This window comes from Panulirus ornatus, chromosome 5 (genome assembly GCF_036320965.1).
Source record: "Panulirus ornatus isolate Po-2019 chromosome 5, ASM3632096v1, whole genome shotgun sequence".
Taxonomy (NCBI): domain Eukaryota; kingdom Metazoa; phylum Arthropoda; class Malacostraca; order Decapoda; family Palinuridae; genus Panulirus; species Panulirus ornatus.
The window spans coordinates 31,755,480-31,775,778 of record NC_092228.1 but is presented as its reverse complement, the minus strand read 5'-3'; the positions used below and the strand labels follow the sequence as shown (position 1 = coordinate 31,775,778).

At 42.4% G+C, this 20,299-nt stretch overlaps 2 non-coding genes across 2 annotated transcripts; one reads left to right on the top strand and one right to left on the bottom strand.

Moving 5' to 3' along the window:
* Positions 1 to 1,444: 1,444 nt before the first annotated feature.
* TRNAT-AGU (transfer RNA threonine (anticodon AGU)) lies at positions 1,445 to 1,516 on the top strand. The gene has a single exon. It is a non-coding gene; the product is annotated as a tRNA-Thr (tRNA).
* An 18,271-nt stretch (positions 1,517 to 19,787) lies between these two features.
* TRNAQ-UUG (transfer RNA glutamine (anticodon UUG)) lies at positions 19,788 to 19,859 on the bottom strand. The gene has a single exon. It is a non-coding gene; the product is annotated as a tRNA-Gln (tRNA).
* Between the last annotated feature and the right edge of the window lie 440 nt (positions 19,860 to 20,299).

Here is a 20,299-nt window from a genome sequence, read left to right as displayed (position 1 = left end):
TTAATGTTTTACGTGTAGAAATCAGTAATATCTTCAATAAAATAAAGATAATTGTGTCATTATTTATGTTGCAGGCTCTTTATCCGGGTTTTACACATTGAAAAAAAGGCATATTTTAGAGAAAAGTAATGAAATTATTATTAACACAAGGTTCAAGGATTCTGTTATGAGTTTCTATTCTTCAAAATGTTACCATCATCCACTGAGAAAACTTTGAAAAAACAGACTTTTATTTTGTGTGATGAGAACTAATGAAAGATTATTTACATTTTCCTTAAGAATATTCTTTATTAGTCAAATGAAAGTATTTCGTTAGATAAAAAAACTTACATCAGTAACAACGAGAGATAAACAATCAATATTCATAAACTTTATCTTTGATGAATTAAAGTTCATCAAATGACAGATAAAGATTATTATATACAATTTCCAACAATCTTATTGACATCATAAAACCAAATATGATTCATAAATTTTTCAAATCATCAAAAGTAAAAAGAAGAAGTCGTCCGGAGGTGACTTGTTACCCCCGGTGTAAACACTTATAGGCGGAATCCGGTAACACCTCTTGAATAGCATGTGGAAGACAGAGTAGAGTGGCTAGGCTGTGGAGCATGTTCTCCACTTCAACTGACTAATGATATGTTAAGACAACACAAACCACATACATCCATTGTGAGGATGGAATCAGGGATGAAACATCTATAACTAGAAAGGTTAAAGATACAAAGATGGTGAAATACCTTTACCCAGGATCAGTAGCACCTGTGGCAATGGACACACCTTTGTAATGCTTGATCACTTACAACTGATCAACTTTAATACGAAAGTCTTAGGTATTGTCCCTCAGGAAAACTTTTTATAAATATTTATAAAACACATATATATGTTAGATATACACTATCTCTAGAATATATCTTTACCTGGGACGTGTAACACTTGTGTGGATAGACACAACTTTGTAATGCATGATCCATTACACGAAATGAACTTCACTAACGAAGAGTTATACAACGCGTCGTTGGAGAACATTAATCAAATACCTATACAGAATTTTTATGTTAGATAAAAGACATTCTTGATAGTAAACATAAGAAATGATGACGAAAGATAAGAGACGTAGATGTAAATGTTTTGTTAAAAGATCAAATACTCCTGCCTTAAACTAGCTCCTTGTATTGCATTTTCTTTTAGATATCCCAAGGAAAATATATTCTGTGGTTTGTTTATATATATGTTTATGTTTTTCACAACTTTTTTATTCTTTAATCTTTTAGGATTTAGGTTTAAGGATCTTGGTTCTGAACAACCATTATAATGCAACACAATACATATTTATCATAAACAAATCATTTAGCACAATAACCATTATGTTTGTACCAGATTCTTTAAGTCCTCAATTATGTTTGCTCATAAATAAGAAATTTTTCCGCCACTGACAAGTGGCTCCGTGGTGTAGTGGTTAGCACATCTGTCTAGTAAACAGCAAATCCGGGTTCGATTCCCGGCGGAGCCTTTGTTTTCAGTATTCAGGATCGAAACATATATGACTGTGGTAAACCATCATCCGACACCACTGACCTTCATCATCCAGGCCAACAATCATCCAGCAGTGACACATCCACTCCTGCTAGTGGCTGACCTTCATCATCCAGGCCAACAATCATCCAGCAGTGACACATCCACTCCTGCTGGTGGCTGACCATCATCTCCAGCAGTGACACATCCACTCCTGCTCGTGTTTGACCTTCATCATCCAGACCAACAATCATCCAGCAGTGACACATCCACTCCTGCTCGTTGTTGACCTTCATCATCCAGGCCAACAATCATCCTGCAGTGACACATCCACTCCTGCTCGTGGTTGACCTTCATCATCCAGGCCAACAATCATCCAGCAGTGACACATCCACTCCTGCTCGTGTTTGACCTTCATCATCCAGGCCAACAATCATCCAGCAGTGACACATCCACTCCTGCTCGTGGTTGACCTTCATCATCCAGGCCAACAATCATCCAGCAGTGACACATCCACTCCTGCTCGTGGCTGACCATCATCATCCAGGCCAACAATCATCCAGCAGTGACATATCCACTCCTGCTCGTGGTTGACCTTCATCATCCAGGCCAACAATCATCCAGCAGTGACACATCCACTCCTGCTCGTGGTTGACCTTCATCATCCAGGCCAACAATCATCCAGCAGTGACACATCCACTCCTGCTCGTGGGTGACCATCATCATCCAGGCCAACAATCATCCAGCAGTGACACATCCACTCCTGCTCGTGGTTGACCTTCATCATCCAGGCCAACAATCATCCAGCAGTGACACATCCACTCGTGCTCGTGGCTGACCTTCATCATCCAGGCCAACAATCATCCAGCAGTGACACATCCACTCCTGCTCGTGGTTGACCTTCATCATCCAGGCCAACAATCATCCAGCAGTGACACATCCACTCGTGCTCGTGGTTGACCTTCATCATCCAGGCCAACAATCATCCAGCAGTGACACATCCACTCCTGCTCGTTGTTGACCTTCATCATCCAGGCCAACAATCATCCAGCAGTGACACATCCACTCCTGCTCGTGGGTGACCTTCATCATCCAGGCCAACAATCATCCAGCAGTGACACATCCACTCCTGCTCGTGGTTGACCTTCATCATCCAGGCCAACAATCATCCAGCAGTGACACATCCACTCCTGCTCGTGGGTGACCTTCATCATCCAGGCCAACAATCATCCAGCAGTGACACATCCACTCCTGCTCGTGGTTGACCTTCATCATCCAGGCCAACAATCATCCAGCAGTGACACATCCACTCCTGCTCGTTGTTGACCTTCATCATCCAGGCCAACAATCATCCAGCAGTGACACATCCACTCCTGCTCGTTGTTGACCTTCATCATCCAGGCCAACAATCATCCAGCAGTGACACATCCACTCCTGCTCGTGGCTGACCATCATCATCCAGGCCAACAATCATCCAGCAGTGACACATCCACTCCTGCTCGTGGCTGACCACCACATGTTGTGCCTCGTGTGTGAAACATAAAGCCCATCATACAGTCGCCACACATCATTAACCCATCTATAGTCGCGGTGCTGGACGAGTCTGAAGGTTTAATTATCGTGCCCTGGCAACCTGCCAGTGCGTCCGGTAGGTTGCCAGGGCACGATAATTAATCCTTCAGACTCGTCCACTGTGACGGTATAAGTGATAGTGAAGTGTGTATGTCAAACATACCACATCATGATGGAGGTTTTATTGATCATTAATGTTTGTGTAGGTGTTGGTGAATCATGTCAATATGTTAAACTAGTTACGACTGTGTGACATATATACAGTAGAAACCTAACAAGGCTGCAGGTAGTTACTATGTTGTGGGATAACAAGGCTGCAGGTAGTTACTATGTTGTGGGATAACAAGGCTGCAGGTAGTTACTATGTTGTGGGATAACAAGGCTGCAGGTAGTTACTATGTTGTGGGATAACAAGGCTGCAGGTAGTTACTATGTTGTGGGATAACAAGGCTGCAGGTAGTTACTATGTTGTGGGATAACAAGGCTGCAGGTAGTTACTATGTTGTGGGATAACAAGGCTGCAGGTAGTTACTATGTTGTGGGATAACAAGGCTGCAGGTAGTTACTATGTTGTGGGATAACAAGGCTGCAGATAGTTACGTATTTCCTTCAATTTGTTTGACGTTCAGTTACGTTGCAGTAGTGAGGCATTCTCCAACGTACAGACAACACCAATCTATGGATATGGATGAAGCTGAGGCATCTATTGTTAGGAATAGGCAGGCACGAGAGAGAGAGAGAGAGAGAGAGAGAGAGAGAGAGAGAGAGAGAGAGAGAGAGAGAGAGAGAGAGAGAGAGAGAGAGTAGCCTGGTGTTAGGGCCAACATAATGTTATGTTTGTGGATGACCATCTGAGGTGAAGGTGTTTTCGTCACCATAGACGACACGTTGCCAGAACTCAGCAGGTTTATCCTCCTAGTGGACCACCTCCTCCTCCATCCTCTCCTCCATATTACGTTAAGGTCCGGCTGGCTGCCCGTCTGGCCAACACACACACACACACACACACCACAACATGAGCAGTTGTGTGTAGGCCAGCCTGGGACCCCCTGTGTACCGTGATCCATTGTACATATAACGAAGACATTTACACTTCCACTGACCACCATTAGGTCACGAAACCTTGAGAAATGGTTGTTGGTGGTTTGAACAATATCATCATAACTACACAACCCCAGGACAACATCCATGTGCCTCCTACACCTTCCTGGCTGCACTCCATGCAGGAGCAGGGTATGGTACACATCTCTGCAGCAAGATTATTGACTGGACTGTACCATGTCTTTCCTTCCTTACCAACGATACCGCCTCGCCGAAGATGACTTGTCATTCCCGGTGTAACCACTTACGGGTGGAGTCCGGTAACACATTTTGTATGGCATTATGTGACAGAGTGGAGTAACTATGTTGAAAAATGCTCTGCACTTCCATTGATTATATTGATGTGATCAGGATAAACAGAATTCCACACCATAAATATCGAGTGTTGGGATGGAATCAGATACCAAACATAAGTAACTAGAAGGCATAAGGAATGCTAGATTGTGAAATACCTTGACTTAGGATCAGTATCGCCTCCTGTGGAAATACAAAGGAATTCCAACATCAGCAGATGACTGGGTCCTTCCCAGGCTGTTTATGAAGACATCAGTAAGTGACACATTAGTGTGGTGGTCAACGTTACAAGACATACAGATAATTACAAGGAAATAACCAACAAGTTGTCATTATGGAGGCGCCAAGTCCTGGACTTGATCAAACCAACTGTGACACTACGTCTCTACAATACTGCTCTCAACCACTCTACTTGGCAGATAATGTGGACAATACTGTTGAAGAAAAGAAGGAACACAACTTTGTAATACTTGATCAGTTACAAGTGATAAACTTTAATACAAAACTCTAAAACATCGTCCCACACGAGAACTTTTAAAGATATTTATAGAAGACATAATATCTATGTTAGATAGAACGTATTTCTTAAAAATATATCTTTATCCGAGAAGTGTACCACCTGTATGGAGAGACACAGTTATGTAAAACATGATCTATTGTATGAAATGAACTTTAATAACAAAGATTTATACAACGTCTTGCTGAAGAACCATCAACAAATACTTACACCATATTTCAATATTAGATACAAAACATTTTTGCTGGAAATAAACGTAAGAAATGATATTGGGATAAAGGGACGTCAAAATATATATTGCTTATGTTAGGGCGAACTCGGTAGTTGGTGAAGCCACGACACAGAACCAGAGCAGTTATTTTGTACACTGAATATCATCTGCCATGTTTACACTTATGTTAATAATAGTCGAATCATATATATAACCCGGGATTATCATTAACCATTAAAACGAGTTTGGGATGATACAATCTCATTTATACGTATTTCTTGGCCCAGTCTGGTGGACGGTAGCAGATTGAGGTGAAGTTTGGCCAATTCTGTCTACATATGTCGTGGTCTTAATTTTATAAAGAATTCAACAGAAGCTGAAGCCATAACAGAGGCCTGACTCTCGTCCCAAGCCTCTCTCTCCTGTCCTGCCTGACTCTCGTCCCAAGCCTCTCTCTCCTGTCCTGCCTGACTCTCGTCCCAAGCCTCTCTCTCCTGTCCTGCCTGACTCTCGTCCCAAGCCTCTCTCTCCTGTCCTGCCTGACTCTCGTCCCAAGCCTCTCTCTCCTGTCCTGCCTGACTCTCGTCCCAAGCCTCTCTCTCCTGTCCTGCCTGACTCTCGGTATTGTGGCACTGTTGGATACAGTGGAATTGTGGCACTGTTGGTTACAGTGATGTTGCGGCACTGTTGGTTACAGTGATGTTGTGGCACTGTTGGTTACAGTGATGTTGTAGCACTGTTGATTAGAGTGGTATTGTGGCACTGTTGGTTAGAGTGGTATTGTGGCACTGTTGGTTACAGTGATGTTGTGGCACTGTTCGTTACAGTGGTATTGTGGCACTGTTGGTTATAGTGATGTTGTGGCACTGTTGGCTATAGTGGTATTGTGGGACTGTTGGTTACAGTGATGTTGTGGCACTGTTTGCTAGAGTGGTATCGTGGCACTGTTGGTTACAGTGATATTGTGGCACTGTTGGCTACAGTAGTTTTATAGCACTGTTGTTTACATGGGTATTGTGGCACTGTTGGTTACAGTGATCTTGTGGCGCTGTTGGTTATAGTGATGTTGTGGCACTGTTGGTTACAGTGGTATTGTGGCAGTGTTGGTTACAGTGATGTTATGGCGCGGTTACAGTGATGTTGTGGCACTGTTGGTTACAGTGATGTTGTGGCACTGTTGGTTACAGTGGTATTGTGGCACTGTTGGTCACAGTGATGTTGTGGCACTGTTGGTTACAGTGGTATTGTGGCATTGTTGGTTACAGTGAAGTTATGGCGCGGTTACAGTGATGTGTGGCACTGTTGGTTACAGTGATGTTGTGGCACTGTTGTTTACAGTGGTATTGTGGCACTGTTGGTTACAGTGATGTTGTGGCACTCTTGGTTACAGTGGTATTGTGGCACTGTTGGTTACAGTGGTATTGTGGCACTGTTGGTTACAGTGGTATTGTGGCACTGTTGGTTACAGTGGTATTGTGGCACTGTTGGTCACAGTGATGTTGTGGCACTGTTGGTTACAGTGGTATTGTGGCATTGTTGCTTACAGTGGTATTATAGCACTGTTGGCTAAAGTGATGTTGTGGTACTGTTGGTTACAGTGATGTTGTGGCACTGTTGGTTACAGTGGTATTGTGGCACTGTTAGTTAGAGTGGTATTGAGGCACTGTTGGTTAAAGTGGTATTGTGGCACTGTTGATTATAGTGATGTTGTGGCACTGTTTATTATAGTGGTATTGTGGCACTGTTGGTTACAGTGATGTTGTGGCACTGTTGGTTTCAGTGGTATTGTGGCACTGTTGGTTACAGTAGTATTATGGCCTGTTATGGTTAAAGTGATGTTGTGGAACTGTTGCTTACAGTGATGTTGTGGCACTGTTGGTTACAGTAGCAATGTGGCACTGTTGGCTACAGTGATGTTGTGGGACTGTTGGTTACAGTGGCATTGTGACACTGTTGGTTACAGTGGTATTGTGGCACTGTTAGTTACAGTGATGTTGTGGCACTGTTGGTTACAGTGGTATTGTGGCACTGTTGATTACAGTGATGTTGTGGCACTGTTGTTATAGTGGTATTGTGGCACTGTTGGTTACAGTGATGTTGTGGCACTGTTGGTTTCAGTGGTATTGTGGCACTGTTGGTTACAGTGATGTTGTGGCCTGTTGGTTACAGTGGATGTTGTGGCACTGTTGCTTACAGTGATGTTGTGGCACTGTTGGTTACAGTAGCATGTTGTGGCACTGTTGGCTACAGTGATGTTGTGGGACTGTTGGTTACAGTGGCATTGTGACACTGTTGGTTACAGTGGTATTGTGGCACTGTTAGTTACAGTGATGTTGTGGCACTGTTGGTTACAGTGGTATTGCGGCACTGTTGGTTACAGTGATGTTGTGGCACTGTTGGTTACAGTGATGTTGTGGCACTGTTGGTTACAGTGATGTTGTGGCACTGTTGGTTACAGTGGTATTGTGGCACTCTTGGTTACAGTGGTATTGTGGCACTGTTGGTTACAGTGGTATTGTGGCATTGTTGGTTACATTGGTATTGTGGCACTGTTGGTTACAATGATGTTGTGGCACTTTTGGTTACAGTGATGTTGTGGCACTGTTGGTTACAGTGGTAATGTGGTACTGTTGGTTAAAGTGGTATTGGAGCACTGCTGGTTAGAGTGGTATTGTGTCACTGTTGATTATAGTGATATGGCACTGTTTGTTATAGTGGTATTGTGGCACTGTCGGTTACAGTAGTATTATGGCCTGTTGTTTACAGTGGTGTTGTGGCACTGTTGTTTACAGTGTTATTGTGGCATTGTTTGTTATAGTGATGTTGTGGCACTGTTGGTTACAGTGGCATTGTGGCACTGTTGGTTACAGTGATGATGTGGCACTGTTGGTTACAGTGGTATTGTGACACTGTTGGTTACAGTGGTATTGTGGCACTGTTGGTTACAGTGGTATTGTGCTACTGTTGGTTACAGTGGTATTGTGACACTGTTGGTTACAGTGATGCTGTGGCACTGCTGGTTACAGTTATGTTGTGGCACTGTTGGTTACAGTGGTACTGTGGCACTGTTGGTTAGAGTGGTATTGTAGCACTGTTGGTTACAGTGATATTGTGGCACTGTTGGTTACAATGGTATTGTGGCACTGCTGGTTACAGTGATGTTGTGGCACTGTTGGTTACAGTGGTATTGTGGCACTGTTGGTTACAGTGGTTTTGTAGCCCTGTTGGTTACAGTGGTATTGTGGCACTATTGGTTACATCGGTATTTTGGCACTGTTGGTTACAGTGGTATTGTGTCACTGTTGGTTACAGTGATGTTGTGGCACTGTTGGTTACAGTGGTATTGTGGCACTGTTGGCTACAGTGGTATTGTGCTACTGTTGGTTACAGTGATGTTGTGGCACTGTTGGTTACGGTGATGTTGTGGCACTGTTGGTTACAGTGGTATTGCGGCACTGTTGGTTACAGTGATGTTGTAGCACTGTTGGTTACAGTGATGTTGTGGCACTGTTGGTTGCAGTGGTATTGTGCACTGTTGGTTACAGTGATGTTGTGGCACTGTTGGTTACAGTGATGTTGTGGCACTGTTGGTTACAGTGGTATTGTGGCACTGTTGGTTACAGTGGTATTGTGGCACTGTTGGTTACAGTGGTATTGTGGCACTGTTGGTTACAGTGGTATTGTGGCACTGTTGGTTACAGCAGCAACTGATTTCTTTTGCTGGTAGTCCACTTCAATATTTCAGATATTTTTCTGTATTGTCTTTTTATTTCTCAGAGGTTGGGAAGTAGAACTGAAGAAGCGACCATTCAATATGACGCTACTGAACATAACATTCGTTTCCACTGAAGTGACTGGAAATAAACATAAGACGAAGACAATACGAATTTCAGGGAAAACCAGTAAACAGGTCACTTCTGCCCCACACACGCCTGACCTAAGATGGTCTCTCCCGCCAGGTAGGGTCAGGAGGCGATCCATCTTGACACTTCAGAGAGTTTCCTTATGTGTTTCCAGGCCAGCAGTTATGTACCAGGAAATGAGAAGACAACTTGATATAGGCCTCCGTCTGGAACGTAATTTTTCCATTTCGAATCATGGATCCACTTGCAGTCATCAGTGTGAGAGTGATTCGTGAGAAATGGTCTTACGAGGGATTATCATCACGCCTCGGCCAGAGGGACTTGGGATAAATAAAATAAAACTCTACCAGCAGAATTATTCTCACGCCTGCCTACATCATCACTATGCACGTGACTGCTGTAAAATATTCTAATTCCGTCAATATATGTTTAGGCATATCTTTCAGTAATAATATTTTGCCTCTGATACTTAGGAAGTAAATATGTAATCTATCCAAGTGTGTGTGTGTGAGACCCCTGTTAGCCTGTGAGAGTTAATGTGTCCTCAAGAGTTCACCAGACCCGCCACCTGGAGGCTAGGTCAGGGGATCGACTTCGGGTCCTCATCATCCCCCTCACACTACCTTCTTCCAGTGCATGGAACACATCGTTGGAGATTATCCCAATTGTCTCTATTGTTGTCCTGGTGAGATTTGTCCTCAGATGGGGCTTGTCACATGTTTTGGGCTGCGTGGTGACTGGGTCATGAGGAGGTGGTTCAGCTTGAGACGAATTCCGTCAATGCAGAAATGATCTCATCTATATCTTTAATATGGCCTAGAGCGGCCTGGCGAGTTACGTTGATTACAGACTCTGGAGCCTCCTGTTCCGTTGCGCTGAGTATGTCGTCGTGAAGGAGGTACCCCAAGTCACCCAAGTCTGGTGTTATGGGAGTGACGGCGCTACTGTTCGTAGTCTTCAAGACGTGGTACCTGTCGTCTGCCGGCAATTGAGTAAGAGCAGATGGATGGTATGAGGCAAGGCCAAAATCTATCAAGCTGACCTCGGGCGGGAGTGAGAGATCGTGTGGGATGGTGACCACGATGTTTCCCGTGTGTAGGTCATTGTGGTAGACACCAATGGCGTGTAGCTCTTTGACACAGAGGCAGACCTGAAGTCCGATGAGGCCTAGGTACTTGTCGGGAAGCTCGCGATCCAGGAGCAGGTCTCCGAGGGTGTCGGAACCAACGAAGGTTGTGAGAAGAGCTGGAGGATCGTCAGAGGTGGCCAGCAGTCGAGGGGCTCCTCCGGCTCCACTGACTTTTTCCAGAAAGTAGGCCTCCAGCTCATACATCACCGGAGGTGCAACACTGAAAGTCTTTCCGACTTTAAGGACGGTGTCAGCACCGTCCCATTTCACACGATAAGCCGTTCCGAAAGCACCTTCTCCAAGAAATTCCCCAGTTGCAATAAGATGTTCCACATCCAATCGGGAGAGATCCTTCCTGTAGCACATCTTGGAGATGAATGAGCCTAGAGCCCAGGAGCGTGCTATATATATCCTCGGAAATCCAAGTTTATTGAGATTGTAGTGAAGATACGTATATAAAATTAGGTTTATTGGGATTGTAGTGAAGGTACGCATATAAATTTAGGTTTATTGGGATTGTAGTGAAGATACGTATATAAATTTAGGTTTACTGGGATTGTAGTGAAGATACGTATATAAATTCAGGTCTATTGGGATTCTAGTGAAGATACGTATATAGATTTAGGTTTATTGGGATTCTAGTGAAGATACGTATATAAGTGTAGTGAAGATTCATTTTTTGAAGGTATAGTGAAAATACGTTTGTCGAGGTCGAAATGGTTGAAGGGTCACTGAGGAGTGTAGTGAAGGTGTATTTGTCGAGGGTCTGATGAAGAAGCGTTTGTCGAGGGTGAAGCGAATTTAGGTTTATTGAGATTATACTGAAGATACGTATATAGATTTAGGTTCATTGAGATTGTAGTGAAGATACGTATATAAATTTAGGTTTATTGGGATTGTAATGAAGATCCGTATATAAATTTAGGTCTATTGGGATTGTAGCGAAGATACGTATATAAATTTAGGTCTATTGGGATTCTAGTGAAGATACGTATATAAATTTAGGTTTATTGGGATTCTAGTGAAGATACGTATATAAGTGTAGTGAAGATTCATTTTTTGAAGGTATAGTGAAAATACGTTTGTCGAGGTCGAAATGGTTGAAGGGTCACTGAGGAGTGTAGTGAAGGTGTATTTGTCGAGGGTCTGATGAAGAAGCGTTTGTCGAGGGTGAAGCGAATTTAGATTTATTGAGATTATAGTGATGATACGTATTTCGAGATTGTAGTGAAGATATGTATTAATTTAAGTTTACTGAAAGTATAGTGTATCATTCTTTGTCATATTGATTCGTTGTGGGTGTAGTAAAGATGCGTTTCGAGGATGAATTGAATTCAGATTTCCTTAGGACGTAATTATAACTACATTTGTCCATAATGCAATTAAGATACATTTGTTTAAGGTATAGTCAAGATGCATTTGTCAAGAGAGTAGTGAAGATGTATTTGTCAGCGGTGAAATGAATTTAGGTTTCTTGAGGGTGCAGTGAAGTTACATTTAAGTTTAGTGAGGGTGCGGTAGAAATATGTAGCGAGGTGAAGACGTGTGCAGAGTAGCGACTCGCTGGGTGTAGCGAGGTGAAGATGCGTACAGAGTAGCGGTTCGCTGGGTGTAGCGAGGTGAAGATTTGTGCAGAGTAGCGACTCGCTGGGTGTAGCGAGGTGAAGACGTGTGCAGAGTAGCGGCTCGCTAGCAGGAAAGTTGAGTGAGCGGTAGTTCTTGGCTATTATAGTGAACAACTGAAAATAATGGCAAGTCACTTGTTCAAGCAGGAGTCTGGCATCTACGTCAGGTACTCAGTATAAATCATCATTGATTTTAATCTTTGCACACATATTTACAATCAATTCTGATTATTTCATTTTGCGTAGGTCATGAAAAATCCATGTTCCCACCATATTGTTCAGATGTGACTGTTGCTCTGCTGTTATAAGAACTGCCTCACATATGCACAAGTGGGGTGAGTGGATGATATCTGGACGTCACAGAGAACTTAAGGATAATACACACGACTATTCTTCCAGCATCTTCATCTGAAATCTAACACTGAAGCCAAGTACTTTGTGGGAAACACATTATGACGGATCTTCTGTTATTTGTTTAGCTTCTTCTTTCCTTCTCTTTCCATTCCATCTTCCTTTGTGTCTTTTCTGACCCCTGATACATCTTCATTAATCACAGTCTCTCTCTCTCTCTCTCTCTCTCTCTCTCTCTCTCTCTCTCTCTCTCTCTCTCTCTCTCTCTCTCTCTCTCTCTCTCTCTCTCTCTCTCTCTCTCTCTCTCTCCACTTCTCACATAACATGACAAGACGTAACTCACGCATTAGTTCTTCATAACTCTGGATTTTCCAGCAGTGATCGCTAGCTACGTGTTATCTCTGCTGCATTCTGGTCAAATCTTGCCAACACTCGTCAGCCTCAAGACAAAACACAATTAAACCTTTATTAATCATCGTTAAAGGAAGTGAAAACTCGACCTACACCTAGGAAAATCACTGACTAATATTCATTTTATCAAGCCTCAGTTGCCATACTCAGGTGTCTCCAGCTCCTGCCTCAGTTGCCATATCCAGATGTGTCGGCTGCTGCATCAGTTGCCATATCCAGGTGTGTCAGTTGCTGCCTCAGTTGGCAGGTGTTCTCAGCAGATGAGGTCACGCCGGAGAGAGACTGAGCCAAGACAATTTAGGAATGTTGTGTTTACTACAAAGCAACATGAAGCACTTCTGTAGAACTCAAGCTACCAAGGTTAGTCATCATTCATATTTTCCTTATTGCATCAACATAATTATACATTTTTGCTAAAACCTTTTATGGATATTGTATTATATTTTCACACCATATGTCTAAGTGCTACGTAATAGGTGACTGTTATTAATTATACAATTAAATGATAACTGTGTATGACATAATATTAATATAAGGTACTTACTTAACATACAGAACTAACATACACTTTATATTTTTGGATAAGTGTGTTATTGTCATTTCCAATTTGATGTGCAATCATTTCGTCCAGTATATACAACCTGGGGTTATGTTCTCCAGCAGTCATACACGGACGGTGGTGTGATGTGTGGCTTCACGTGTCTGGCTGCTGCACACACAACATGGCCAATCCTTCTGCATGTCTTCTGCTTGTATTTGTATATCTATAAAGACAGTCTTAATGGTGCTGGCGTAACAATCATAGCTAGGCTCCCGTTACTATATGTATTCCTTCTATAATAAACAAAATAAGAAATATAGGAGAATGTTCGTGACCTGTGTTGGGAGGAGACCATATACTGTTCACCAGCCTTACGTATACAAGAGGTGTGGGGGCGGGTCGTCAACACAGCTCAGTAAACAATCAACAGTTGCAGTTGATTGTCAGAAGCATTTCAAGTGAGCAGTTGCAAGGTGTGGTAATGGTGGTCAGGAAGGCTGTTCCTTGTAGCTCGCTAGTTAGCCCAGAGTTGAACGAGGCGGAGCTCAGTAGTGTACCTTTGTCGTGTGTAATGACTGGATCATCTCTGCCACGTGAAGCAATCTACTAATCAACAGTTATGGAGTCAGGATTCATATATGACAACAAATAGTTAGATAGATTGTTGTTGTTAGATTGGGTAGGTGTCCGCCTGACATGGGCCCTTGTCTTACGACAGCCCGTTCTTAGAAGTCTGTTTACTGTACAGTTATGTTATTGTTAGAGTCACCAGCAGGTCTCCTCGTAGCAGTTATCTACTGTCGTTGTCACACTAGTGAGGTCTTCACCTACCTGTTGTTTGTTGTCGTTTTTAGATTTTCTAGGTTCACGTCCTACATCTAGAGTGTGGACGGCCCCTTCTCTGATCTTGCCTAACAGGTCATTTCTTTTTTACAGATTCGTCAGGTCCTTGCCTGGCTCGGGCCCTTATCTTACGGGCTCTGTAATACGTATGTTTTATCATCTCTGAATTTACAGCTATCAACAAGTAAAGTTCGTTAACCAGAATGTGTACCGTACGGAAAAGCAAACAAATAACACAATTTGCAAGATGATAACAGTCGATATTAGCCATCAGCAGGTAAGGTCATCAAGCCGCACCATACATACGTCAGACAGTAACATCAGTTGTATAACAGGATGTATATATGTTGTTGGATTTAAGGGCTATCAGCCTAAGGTCATGAAGCCAGAATGTGAACCATAAGTTCAACATAAAATGATCGTCCAGGTCCAGCAGGTAGCTGCATATGAAGCTATGAATGTCTGTCTTGATTACTGACTACGTAGAGGGAAGGGTTTGGGTAGGAAAGGAATTCGGGAGGAGTATTTTGAGGGGTTCTCGGGAGTGTGATGAGTAGGGACACAAAAATAGTCCTTCTCAGGAGGAGGGTAACAGGTCCTGAGGCTCAGCCCAGGTGATGGTGTGAGCAGTACACACATCACCAGCACATCTTTGATGGCGCTCCTACACCTTCGTGGCTGCTGCACTCCACACAGGAGCAGGGGATGATGGCACATATCTATGAAGCGAAAAGGTTTTCGACGAGACTGTGCTATTTCTTCCCTTCCCTGGTCGATGATACAGCCTTTCCCCAATGTTACTTGTCATTCCTGGTGTAACGACTTACGGGTTGAGTCCGGTAACACCTTTTCAATAATAACATGTGAAAGAGTGGAGTGACCAGGATGAACAGCGTATTCTGCACCTCAACTGATTGATTGTATGATAAGAATATAGAGAATTACACACCATATATATCACTTGCAAGGATCAAGCCAGAGATGAAGCATAGATAACTAGAAGGGTAGAATACCTTTACCTGGGATCACTAGCACCTGTGGTAATGGACACACCTTTGTAATGCTTGATCACTTACAACTGATCAACTTTAATACGAAAGTCTTAGGTATTGTCCCTCAGGAAAACTTTTTATAAATATTTATAAAACACATATATATGTTAGATATACACTATCTCTAGAATATATCTTTACCTGGGACGTGTAACACTTGTGTGGATAGACACAACTTTGTAATGCATGATCCATTACACGAAATGAACTTCACTAACGAAGAGTTATACAACGCGTTGTTGGAGAACATTAATCAAATACCTATACAGAATTTTTATGTTAGATAAAAGACATTTCTTGATAGTAAACATAAGAAATGGTGACGAAAGAAAAGAGATGTAGAGGTAAATATTTTATTAAAAAATTAGATTCTCCTGCCTTAAACTAGCTCCTTGCAATGGATTTTGTTTTAGATACCCACAGTAAGATATATTGTGTGATTAATCACTATAAATGTTTATGTTTAACAGATCTTTTATTTCTTATAGTATTTCACTGATTCAGGTTTAAGAACCTTGGTTCTGAACAACCATTATAATGCAACACCATACATATTTATCATTAAATAAATCATTTATCACAATAACCATTATGTTTGTACCAGATTCTTTACATCCTCAATCACGTTTGTTAATATATAAGGAATTTTTCCGCCACATTTCAATACATAACATATATCTACACGTGTGTAAATATATGTATATGTTTTTATACATTTTTCTTTGGCTTTTATAATTAAGGTGTAAGATATCATTCTGAAGAGAATACTAGATAATATCATAGGTTATGTGTGTGCGCGCGCGCGCGCGCGCGCGTGTGTGTGTGTGTGTGTGTGTGTGTGTGTGTGTGTGTGTGTGTGTGTGAGCGCACATAGGAGTGAAAACATATTTTACACTTACAAGGTTAAGAGACGGGGCAACACGAGTGTACAAATCCTTCCTCAAAACTCTCACGTGATAATGATTAAAGTAGTATACACACACACACACACACACACACACACACACACACACACACACACACACACACACACACGCACAAAAACAGACACACACACACAGAGAGCGGCGCTTTCAATTTTTGATGTAGATTGATATCCTATCTTAGTTTCGTCTACGGAATTCTACATCTTCAGCTCAGCACACCATTGTGGTAATGAAGGGAAAGTCACCACATTTACAAGCCGAGTGGACGTAGCTTATCCCACCTCGTTAGAGAGAAAACTTACCTGTATTTGAATTAATGAACGGGCACAGAGAAGACTAAATTTTATCACACATTTATATACAACTATATAATTCATATTATATACATTACCACATTTCCTGCACTTTCCATCACAAATTTGCTGAGGTCATAACCTTGTACTTACCATTACCTTACAACCTTAAGGATGGTGGTCTACAACACCTCTAGATTGATGGAGAAAACGAAAAGTTTCGTTTTACTATTAAGACCACAGAAATGCGGTAATTCCACTTCACTACCACTGACTACTAGTTATTTCACTTGTTGATTTTCACGGATAAGATTTTCATCCTCTGAGCGAAGCCATACAATAATCGTCCTTATCTACTCTGAGCATTGGATAGCCTCCTGATGATCAAGATTGCTGTTTTGGTTGTCCGTTTCCCTTGTTACTGCTGGGCCTCACTGCACACCTTACATGAGTGCCTTCCACAGTATTAGGGACAGCTGCTGGGCCTCACTGTAGCTACTTCTGGGACGGTTGCCAATCTTCCTCGTATTCCCTCATGACCACAGCGTCAAACCGACTCCCGCCATCAGGCCGAAACGCACAAACATTTCTGACAAAATTGAGACAACCGCTTTCGCGTCAGTTTTGACACCAACTGAATTTATACGACAATTACGCTCAAGATGCTTGGTTTTTCGTTCATGGATTGAACAGAAGCAACCAACGATGGTTGCTACTGCCCAATCCATGAAGTCCCCCCCACCACGGAAAGGTAACCAAGCTTCGGGGGGGATGGGTGTTTACCCTGACGCCAACGGAGAAACTCAATATTAGTGCAGAGATCTTTTCCTCGGTAAAGAAAGTGTAGCCGGACTCCGCCCTCATGAGGTTACTGCACGACAGCAAAGATCACCCTTTGGTAGGCTGTGCTATAGGCAGCACAGCTCCGTCAAAGATCTCACTCCATAAGTGAACTTATATAGATTCCTTTTTTAACATTTTGTCTTGTCTATAAGGAACTCATCAGTTCTTCTCCAGTGAAAGCAAAAAATCATCAAGAAATTCATTTGCTTCCTTAATATCAGGATCTTGTGGCTCTATGTGGGGGACGGGGCTGGTGGTCTCTGTGACTGGCTGTGTCTGGGGAGCGGGGCTGGTGGTCTCTGTGACTGGCTGTGTCTGGAGAGCGGGACTGGTGGCCTCTGTGACTGTCTGTGTCTGGGGAGCGGGGCTGGTGGTGTCTGTGACTGGCTGTGTCTGGGGAGCGGGGCTGGTGGTCTCTGTGACTGGCTGTGTCTGGAGATCAGGGGAAGTCTTGGGTATAAATTTCAATATACTGTGAGCGATATCGTCTCTCAACCGATTCCTCTCGATCTTCTCTTGCACGGCCTTCATGATACGTTTGGGCGGCTTTCTCCATTTTCTTTGCATTTCAGTTGGTGATCCTGCGCCATCGAGCCACATGATACCAGAATAGTATCGTTCCTGTTTCCCAACGGGTCCAATCTTGGTGTCACACATGATGCCGAGTGAACCCAAATGGCGGCCGATGTTTACGTTGGAAGCCACGGGCTCGTTATGTATCTTGCAGTAACTTTCATACCGTTGCTGCAGCTCTTTCCTGCTGATAAGGTACCGCTTCATAGTAATAGTCTTTCCCTTCATTTGAACGAAGGTATTCATGAAACTAACAAAGGAAGCCTTTCCTTTGTAATCCCGTTTGTAGTAACAGAAAGCCATTGAAGACGTGGACTGGGTCAGGCGAAGTTACACAGACTAACAAGATAGTCCTATTATCAATGGTCCTGTATCAGCACTGAACTCGAGATACGTCAGAACGAGAATTTCAACCCAGGGCTGGAGGGCCAATTGATGATATTCTCACGTCTTGCTCAACCAAGTAACCTCGGTTAGACCTTGTTTATATTTAATTATAGTAAAGCTAATATAGTGAAGCTTGATGATTCTATTCCTATGTAAGTTGCAAAGTAGTTTAAATATATATCCATCTATCTATCTATCTATCTATCTATCTATATATATATATATATATATATATATATATATATATATATATATATATATATATATATATATATATATATATATTCAATAATGGATGGAACTTGGCTCCTAAGGTGATTTTGTTGTTGGAGTGGGACCTCCAGCCATTCTGTCCACCTTTTCCCTTTCTAGACATGTGGTGGTGCATTGGGTAGTGTGGCAACCTTCGTCTTCATCTTTTTGGGTGCAGGCTTGCAAACCTCGTGGAGTAGTTGTGGGGTTTGCTTCTTTGCTGCACCCGACATAGCCATCTGGGCGTAGCTATCTACCCGGGCTGGTGGGTCAGCCAGCATAGCTACACGCTCACTCGGTACCTGGGCTGGTGGACGAGCAGCCTTCCTTTCTTCCATGGCTACAGTCTGCCTAACGACCTGGGGTTGTGGAGCAGCCATCCTTAGTACCACCCAGGTTGGTTGGGCAGCCTTCTTTCGTTTCTTTGCTACACCCTTCTAGTTGGGTTGGTTGGGCAACCTTCTTTTTTCTCTTCTTCGATACAACCTGCCAACCGAATTCGTCTGCTGGTGGGTCCGTTTCTTTCATGGATACAACCTCTGTAGCCACTTGGGCTGGTCGGTCAACCTTCGGTTGTAGGTAAAAGTATATATATAGAATAATGTGGTTATCATCAGCAGCCAGAGGCCATTCCTCCCTCCTTGCCTGCAGAGTTCTTGATTTTCTGGAAAGTTCTACGAGATTCTGGTAAGATGAATACCATTGAGAGGACGTTGTTAGGGGACAGTCAGGTTCAGTTTAGAGTTGGTTGTGGGATGGTCCTTTTACTGTGTCGTATCAGCCAGATGGGTATTTCTTTTCACAGTTTTCGTTAAAGTTTGTTTTCTAGAAACATAATCTAGAGCACTATTTTCCATATGTTTATCATTTTTCTTGTTATAGTTTGATTATGATCATTAGTTTTGTTATTGTTGACTTTCAGATATTTGATGTTATGTTCGTGATTGCCGTGGAAGTGTCTGACATCTTGCTAGAAGACTTTCTGGTCACAATATTTCTGCACTGGGGAGTTGATCGTATTCTTTTATTGCAGGTTTTGTTATTTTCTTGCTTTACATTAAGGTCTACTGGAGGTTTTCCCAATGCTGGTTGAACATATGTCCAGCAACAGGAGATGGCGTAAGATACAGTATTGATGAAACTTATCTATCTATATACTTATCTAAATATCGCTCTGTCAATCTATCAATCTAACTATGTATCTATCTATCTATCTTTATCTGAAAGTCAACAATAATGAAATCATTGATATATGAAGTATAACAATGTCCTCTCAATGGCAATTATCTCACCAGAATCTTCTAGAACCTTCCAGAAAACTATGAACTCTTCAGGCAAGGAGGGAGGAATGGTCTCCGGCTATTGATAAAACCATATTATTCCATATATATGTTTATATATACATATCTATGTATATATATGAATGTATATATAACGTACAGAATAATGCGGCCATCATCAGTATCGAAGAAAACTGAAAAGATGAGGTCCCACCGAGATTCGAACTCGGATTGCTGGATCCAAAGTCCAGAGTGCTAACCCTTACACCATGGGACCTGATAAGAAAAGATGTGATTTCATCTAAATGTTTTACATATAATCAACCAGAGGCCATTCCTCCCTCCCTGCCTGCAGGGTTCAAGGTTTTCTAGAAGGTTCTCGAAGATTCTGGTAAGATCATTACCTTTGAGAGGTCGTCGTTAGATGACAGTCAGGTTCACTCTATGGTTGGTGTTTGTAGTTGGTTGTCCGAGGATGTTGTTATACTTGATCAATTTTGTAATTGTTGACTTTCAGGTAGGAAGTACTCATTTACGATGCATCCTTGTACTCACAACAACCTTATGAGTCACTTCAAGATTTATCTTCACTACAACTTTATCTTCACTACACTATTAAGGTTGAAGTCAATGGTCACATTCACTACAATCTCAACACGACTGGTCTTATACCTAACCCATATTATCACTACATCCATGTACATGTATTTCTTGCAG